The following is an 8014-nucleotide window of genomic DNA, read 5'->3' as shown; positions in this document are numbered from 1 at the left end:
AAAAAAAAAAAAAAAAGAAAAAAAAAAAGAAAGAAAGAAAGAAAGAAAAAGAAAATGGAAAGAAAAGAAAATTGAGGGCAGGGATTTAGCTCAGTGGTACAGCACCTGCCTAGTAAGCATGAAGTCCTGAGTTTGATTCCCGGTACCAAAAAAAGAAAATGTTCTAATTCTGATATTAGTGATGACTGCATAATTCTGAATATACTAAAAACTATCGAATTGTACACTTCCAATGGATGAGTTGTATGGTATATGAATTATATTTTACTAAAACTATTAACTATATGGAAATAAATCTGGCACTAGTAACCTGGTGCCTTCAGGACTTGAAGCAACATCCACTTATTCTTCTGTGTATTCAGTATATATTTACTGGAATCCACTATTCAATATAATCTATGGTGTGCACTATTCTATAGATAGCAGATCAAGAAAAACATATTAAAAAAAAGTCTAGCTTTTATGTCATTTACATTCCCATAGAGGGAAATGGCAATAAAATCATATAAGGAAAGATTTACACTGTGTAGTACATAATGGTAAAGATAATGCTATGGAGAAAAGTAAAGCAGGGAAGAAGGATGGTCAGAAGGGGAGTAGAGGAAAGCAGGCCTGCAACTATAACAGGGTGTCTCAGTGAGAAGGTGACATTTGAGCAAAGACAGGAGGAGGGTAAGAGAATGAATCATGTAGATATTTGGAGGAAAGGATTTGGGCTCTGAGACCTGAGAAGGTCTTTGAGCTCTAACAGGAGAAATAGCAAGTGCAAATGTCCTGAGGGGGGCATGGATGGTATACTCAGGGATGCCCAGGAGCAGTCAGTACAAAGGAAAGAAGGAGAAGGTAGATTTAGAAAAGTAGGAGGTGAAGACATAAATGCGGCGCTTTCTTGAAGCAAAGCAATGACGTGTGCACATCTGAGAGGAGCAGCAATTGTTCTGGACGTCGGCTCTGCGAGGAGGACCTACGCAGCCCGAGCGGCTTGAAGATGAGGGTCAAATCCATGGTGAGCCAGAGCTGGTGCGCACCCACAAGTCGAATATACAGGAATCTCGAGAGCCAGTTGATAAGCACAGCTGTTATTGAAAATTAAATTATGAAAATTATCAAAAACAAAAGTAGTACAGAGTCACCCGTTCCCAACTACGTTGCTATGTTTTGCTACTGTCTGGATTCCTAGAACTGCTCACATCTATCGTATCTCATGCTGAAAATGCTGCAGAAGGTGTGCTTGTGCTCACGTCCTCTCGGCTCTGGATTCAGCGCTGTGACATTGGTGGCTGGATAGAGACCGTGGCAGTAGTATTTAAGTCATAGGAAAGGGCAAATGCTACAAACTGGGGTTTGATTTCTTACTTTTATTATTGGTCGTGTTGTCTAGACTTCAAAAAATGAAGGCAAAAATGTTAATAATAATAGCGCTTTAACGTTAAAGTTGGTCAGACTTGGAATCATACATTGCACACAGAACAAAAAAACTGAAGAAATATCTTCCCAGGACACAAAAATTGTTACCTAATTCAGTAAAAATGATGTGTCATTGATAAACCAGGGAAATTCCTACAAACATCTAAAGTTAAAGCAGCTTCGTCTTCATCTTACTAGTATCAACCAACCGTTTGTGTCATAGCTATGCTCATTTGCCAATTTCAAGCACTGGTCGGCGACAGATGTATCAGTTCAGCAAAAAGCAATGAAAACGTTCTGAGGAAACCAACTGGCTGTATGAAATTTACAATAAAAACTAGCATGTATTCTCTTATAACTTGCTGATTATTTCAGAGTGGTTTGTCCCATCTACATATTTTCACAGCCTGTTGAAACATTTACAACATACCTGCGGCCACTGTTCATTTACAAATCCAGTCACACAGGTCTCAGAGCCCAGACAGACGGACGGACAGATGCCTCCCAGGCCAGCCAAACAAGGAAGTGATGAAGTTATTTCAGAATCATTCTACTCTGGAACTTAGCGTGAGCCAGGGTGCAGACCTGGCTTATGCTCTTTTTCTTTTTTTGGTACCGTGAATCAAACTCAGGACCTGGCACTTGCCAGGCAGGCACTTGTGCCGCTGAGCTATATCCCTGGCTCCTGGCATATGCTCTTTATCCTGCTGTTTTTGGTAGGTGATTCTGGTCCTCCTTTTATAACAGTTCAAGAAAATATTAAGTAAATAATAATACAGGAGGTAACACAAGTGGAACAATTCCAGAAGTAGACTGCAATGACCGGACTGGGAAATGCTAACTTGATGATAGACATCTCGGGCTTTGCAAACACTAGCTGGACTCAAATTCAGACCTGCTAATCACTGACACTCCCTTTGCGAATGTTTAACCTCAGTGTTCTTGTCAGTAACACAGAATGCTATTCCTGAAGCTGCTATCGATCGGCGAGATCTGGGAGGCCGGGACGTGGCATAAACGGAGGGTAGGGAAAGAGGAGCTTTGAGGAGGGGCCCCGGCTCCTCCTCGACCCGAACCAGGCCATACCTTCCGTGTCCTCTTACCGACACGTGTGAGGGTAAATCCCTCCCCACTCAGGTTTTCCCTTCTCTTGCTCCTGTCCACTGTAGTAGCTGTTCTCTAAGTTCCTGGTGTCTGTCAGAGGTTCCTGCAGTGCTGTGGCCCTGGTCCTGCTCAGCACTCATGACACAAAGAGGAAAGGTCTGTCGCCCCTGAAGGTGATTTCCCAGGCTAATGCAGGAGAAGAGCGGGCGCCAGCCGACAGTCATGAGTGCCTGGGATCCGCCTGGCCCCTCAGGCTCACCTGCGTGGTCTCCCATTGCTCTTCTGTTTCTCCCATTGCTGGGCTGTTGGTGTTTTCTTTGCAAGCAATGAAGACTCCCGTCCTCAGGCTGTTATAAGAACAACCATCGAGGCAACACCAGCCAACATGTGTGCTGGACGGGCACCCTTGTCTGCCCTCTGTGTTCGTGTCTACCCAACTTCCTTGCCCTTTGACATCTGAATATTTGGCCTCCAAGTCGACTGACATTTGGGATCAGAACAGGGGACCAGAGCAAGAGAGAAGAGAAGGCTTGCGGATACACAGCCCCTGCGGCGCACCAGCCTGGCCTGCTGCACTGGACAGAGCCCCACGGTTCCTGTCCCTCTCCAAGGCAGCTGTTTCTGGTGACTGTTCCATCCTCACCGCATGAGGCCTGGGCATGATAGCCAGGGCACCTGTCATCCTTTGTGGGTGCGCTGTGGCAGACTCACACCTTTGCAAAGGGTCTCTTCAGTTGCCCGTATTTCATGTCCTGTCCAGACAGACTGCCGCTGCCGAAAGAGTATGTCAGCTGTGCCGTGTTCTCCCCAGTTTATATCCGCTCTCATTCAGTCATTACATCGACCCTGTGAAGGAGACACCAGCATCAGCATGATTTACAAATGAGGGAACTGAGTCACGGTGCGGGCAATCACTTGCCCATGTTCACAGGATAGTGGTGAACCCAGGCGGTGCATCTCCTGACGCTGCCCTGAGTCAGGAGGTGTGTGGGAATAGGAAGCGTGTCCTATTTTTGCTTTCTGAGAGCATAAAAGCAACCGCACCAGAAGGTGTGGCAAGTCCGGAATGCAGTCAAAACGGAAAGCTCCTCTCGGCCCCACGGAGGACCCCAAGCCTCAGTCTCCCCGCTCCTGGTGCCCCTGTGTCACTGTGACTCAGCCACCCTCTCTGCTTCTGACACCAGTCCCTGCTTCTCCCTGCCCTCCTCTTATCCTCACTGCCTCTGCCTGCAGCCTTCCTGTGTCCTCCAATTTTTAACTTCCGCCAGCGGCTGCTTGCTCCGTGCAGTGACCTAGAATGGGATCGCCGGGCTGTCCCCCAGCTGCATGGTACCCACCGTGAGAGCAATGGAAAGACACCCACAGGCCCACTGGAGAGTTGTTTCATGGCAAAGAAAACAAAAGTATGCACCAGCAGGACATTACACAGCCCGCTCCTGGCGAGGGCGGCATCTCCTGCAGGGTGAGGGTGAACCCTCCGGCCCCTCCTGATTGTTCTGGAAACTCTTCATGCCCGCTATCCCCAAGAGCAAGAAACACCACAAACAGTCCTTACAGATTACCACGAGGATGGGTGAGGCAGCACCAGTTTCCCAGCAGCAGACTCAGACCTGTCCCAAATCTATTCCTGGAGGCATCGGCTCTGGTCAGCGGCGATAGCCTGGATGCGAGGGCCACCTCATTCGGTACAGACCAGACTAGCGCCACGGAAAGAGCGGCTCAGCAGGCACCTGGGTTTTTAATGTCATTTTAAAAAACGTTTTATTATGGAAAGTTCAAATAAACACAAGTACATACAAGGTAAGTATAATAACTCTCCACGTACACATCACCCGTCTGCAGTAACTATCACTTCATGGGCCAGCGTGGTGGAGTTACAGCATCAGGCTTTGACAGACTTTCCTGTGAGTACCTGCGTCAGGCTGCCTCCACTCCAGCCCCCAGAGGCCCCACAGCTCTCAAACTGCACTGTCATGACCGAGTCTGCCCAGACGTCCTCTCAGAGCACGTCATTCCTGCCTTCTTCCTGCCGACCTCTGCATACTCATCCTGTGAAGGACACCCCTAAGATGACCTCCCAGACTCCCCAAGCTGGGTCACTGGCCCTGTCCCCTGCGCTGGTTCTCTGGAACAGAATTCACCCCTTATGCAGCCACTTGGTCATCTCTCTGCTCTCTTAAACCACAATTTTTTCAAGAGCAAAGCCTGTGTCTGATTCCCGCTTATATTTTAGTGACTTGCACAGACCGGTAACATACTCGATGTTCCCCAAGTAGGCATTAAAAGGGCGCACAGATGAACAGTGCTGTAACGTGAGTGTGTTCCCCAAAGTTCATGCACTAGAAACTTAATCGCCAGTGCAACCCTGTTGAGAGCGGGCTCCCTCATGAGGTGAGTGCGCCCTGAGGGCTCTGCCCTCTCCAATGGGTTAATGCCACTGCTGTGGGAATAGATTAATGCCATTACTACCAGAGTAGTTCCACATAAAACTGTAAGCTCAGCCCCTGTCCCTCCCCAACTCCATTTACTCCGTTGTCCTCCTCCCCTCTGCCTCCTGCCTCCTGCCATGGCTTTGGAGTGGCAGGGTCTCCTGGACGTGCTTTCCGTGTTCTTTCCATCTCAAAGAACTGAATGAAACGAGCAAAAACAGTGGCAAAGTTTTACATTTATTTGAGGAAGGAAAAATTGAAAATGAAGTCGCAGGCTCTGCAGAGCAAACCTGGGCCAAGTAAAAGAGAGGAAAAATAAAAATTTAAAACAAAAGTATAACCTGGGGTGCACAGCAGCTGCCCCGAAGGGACGTGACAGCAAGTGCGGAACGGCGTCTTGTCTCTTCTGTCCATTCCTCACATTGAGAGTTCTCACAAGTCTTCGTACAGGACTGAGAATTATTTTGCTCCTGTGCCCTGGGATCTGGGTCATGCTTATTCCCCCAACCTGCTTTGCCACGCCCGACCTCCCTATCTCAGAATGACACAGCCAGAAGGCTCCTTCTAGACACAGGCACCTTCATAGCCTCACAAATGTCTAGACACTGAACCTTCAACCCCCATAAATATCAGAAATAAATTTCTTGGGCTGGGGATTTAGCTCAATGGCAAAGTGCCTGCCTGACAAGCGCAAGGTCGTGAGTTCGGTTCCCGGTACCAGAGAAAAACCAAAAAAAAAAAAAAAAAAAAGAAACAGTGGCCTAGAAATAAATTTCTTTTCTTATAAATTACCCTGTGATCTTCTGTAATAGAACACAAAATGCAAATAAATACCTGTGGTTTTCCCAGAAGAAGCAGATGAAATTTCTTTGGGAAGTAACCCCAGGCAGTAGAAGTGCAGGACTAGGGCAGGGGACAAGCAAAGAGAGGAAGCTACATAAGGGAGTGACAGCAACTGGTCCCTACCACGGGCAACTGGGACTAGATCATGCTAAGGACTTTGGGGGAGTTGTGCAGAGGGACTGAGAGTTGCCACCCCAAGATACAGAAGGCCTATACCATCCAGTTCCCATGGCATGATGAGTCCCTTGCATGCCCCAAAAGCCACCAGGAGGTGAGAATATCTGTGATCCTCACTACGGGCAAGAAGACAGCAGGAAGAAAGGGAGCAGTTCTCAGTGCAGCCAAAGCCAGCGCTGTCAGGCTGCGCCTATGCAAAGCTGGCTGCTGTAGCAGTGCTCAGAGAAGGGCTAAACCAAGAGAATGTGTAGCATCCATGCAGATCTGTTTTGTGCCAGAGATGTTAAGGCTGGAATATTCAGGGTCAGGTCCTACTCTAGAGTACCTTGAATATCAGCCCAAAGCTTTATTTGGTAAACCACTAAAAGCTACTGAGGATATCTATGCAATGCCCTAACATGGCACCGAGCGGTGGCCTGAGGCAGCGGTGGCCTGAGGTAGTGTTTGCCTCCCCGCCAAGTCTCCCCAAAGCAACAGTGCAGTCCTCTACTCTTACCTCCAGCCATCAGCAGCCACTCCTAAACACCTCACTATAAAAATCCTAAGCTTTTCCATGATGAAATCACAGTACACACAATTTTAAATGTTTGGTTCTTTGTGTGCGCTGATCTTTAAGACCTAAACAAAAGGGAGATCTGGGCGGTGAAGGTACCGCAGATGTTGCAGAGCAGGTGGCAGCAGGCAGCATCCTGTCCCATGGGGCTCCAGTGCCGTGGCAACAAGGAAAGGGACAAAAAGGAAAAGCCAGGGCAAGTCTCAAGGGAAGAAGCCGGAAGAACCAGAAATGGCTATTCTCAGCTAGGCTGCAATGCTAAGCCCTACTGCTCCCTGCAGCTCCGTCGCTCACAGGTCTCCAACTGCCTGCACCTGTGAGGCTCCCATTGGCCGGGTGCCCCCAGAGGAAAATGGAGAAACAAGATACCGCAGTAGATTTCCCAACATGTTTTCGTTACAGAGAACTCATCAGGGTAACACAGCCATTGCGAGAAAACAGAGTTTACTGAAGACAACTTGAAATGCAAGCTAAGCAGGCTTCTCTGTGAGAGTTAATAAGAAAGTAGATCTCACTGCTTTGGCTCAGCCAGGTATGATTAGCAACTTGTTTTTTTAGGAAAAGAGGAGGAAAGCTAAATCATTTCTATACATTATGGTAGAATTGATGGTATTTTAATAATTATTTTAATCATAATTCTGGATCAGAGTTAAACCTTACTCTCTAAAAGCATTTCTAGGGCTGGGAATATAGCCCTGTCTAGCAAGAGTGAGGTTGTGAGTTCGATTCCTGCTACAAAAAAAAGAAGCATTTCTAGTGCATAAATTTGTCTTTTGCCAAATGGGGTTTGTTATTTAGAGATCAAAAAGCACATGGTTTACTATCAATACCCTTCTTAGGCAAACATTAGTTCCTTTTTTTCATGGAAAATAATGCACATTTTTAAGCTTTTTGTTTCTCAACTCTTTATTAAGGAGTTAATATAGTCTATTTTAAGAAAGAAATATAGTTAGTAAAGTACTATCTTATAATTTTTAAAAGTCTTTATTTTAATAAACTCAGTAATCATACAAATGTGACATTTACATATACGTACATATTGTGCTTTTGTTTCTATTTTGAAAGAAAGACAGAAAGAGGAGTTCTTGTTGTCACCCACAAGGTGTCCTCTACTGATGGGGAAGTTCCATTCTAATTTCCAAACAGCCTAAGAAATGACAGACAAAAGAAAAAAGAAAACCCTTGAAACTGTAAAGCAATCTAGAGCCATGCACCTGGAAAGCAAGGTGCAGGTGGGCTGCTTATTTTTAACAGTTCTGTCAGGACCCATCCCATGGGAGCTGCGCTGTGGAACACCTCACACTTCTCTGACGTGCACTTCTCCAGGACATACAGGACTTCCTGTCTACCCCTGATGCTTGTGGCACATTTATATGAGTATCTTCCATGGTTGCTTTTTTTACGCTTTTGTAGTAAATTAGATTTTCCTGAACAAAGATCAAAGGCAAGATGGGAGATTAAGATTTATTTTCTCATGTGACTCAGCCTGGATCACCAAACA

The 8014-nt window shown here is 46.4% G+C and overlaps 1 long non-coding RNA gene across 3 annotated transcripts in view; it reads right to left on the bottom strand.

Moving 5' to 3' along the window:
- Nucleotides 1–94: 94 nt before the first annotated feature.
- Nucleotides 95–8014, bottom strand: part of LOC102026815 — a 28888-nt gene continuing 20968 nt past the window's right edge. Inside the window, exons 3-5 of one of the 3 annotated variants that reach the window (XR_262456.2) lie at nt 4067–4241; nt 3225–3357; nt 95–1076 (exon numbers count right to left, since the gene is read on the bottom strand). This is a non-coding gene — a long non-coding RNA (uncharacterized LOC102026815). Of the gene's footprint in view, nt 1077–3224; nt 4242–8014 lie in introns of all 3 variants that reach the window. The other 2 variants (XR_001235790.1, XR_262457.2) reach the window with 2 other exon arrangements.

This window comes from Chinchilla lanigera, unplaced genomic scaffold (genome assembly GCF_000276665.1).
Source record: "Chinchilla lanigera isolate Chin_1 unplaced genomic scaffold, ChiLan1.0 scaffold00047, whole genome shotgun sequence".
Taxonomy (NCBI): domain Eukaryota; kingdom Metazoa; phylum Chordata; class Mammalia; order Rodentia; family Chinchillidae; genus Chinchilla; species Chinchilla lanigera.
Note: the sequence above shows the minus strand (reverse complement) of the source record. Positions and strands in the feature narration are given on the sequence as shown.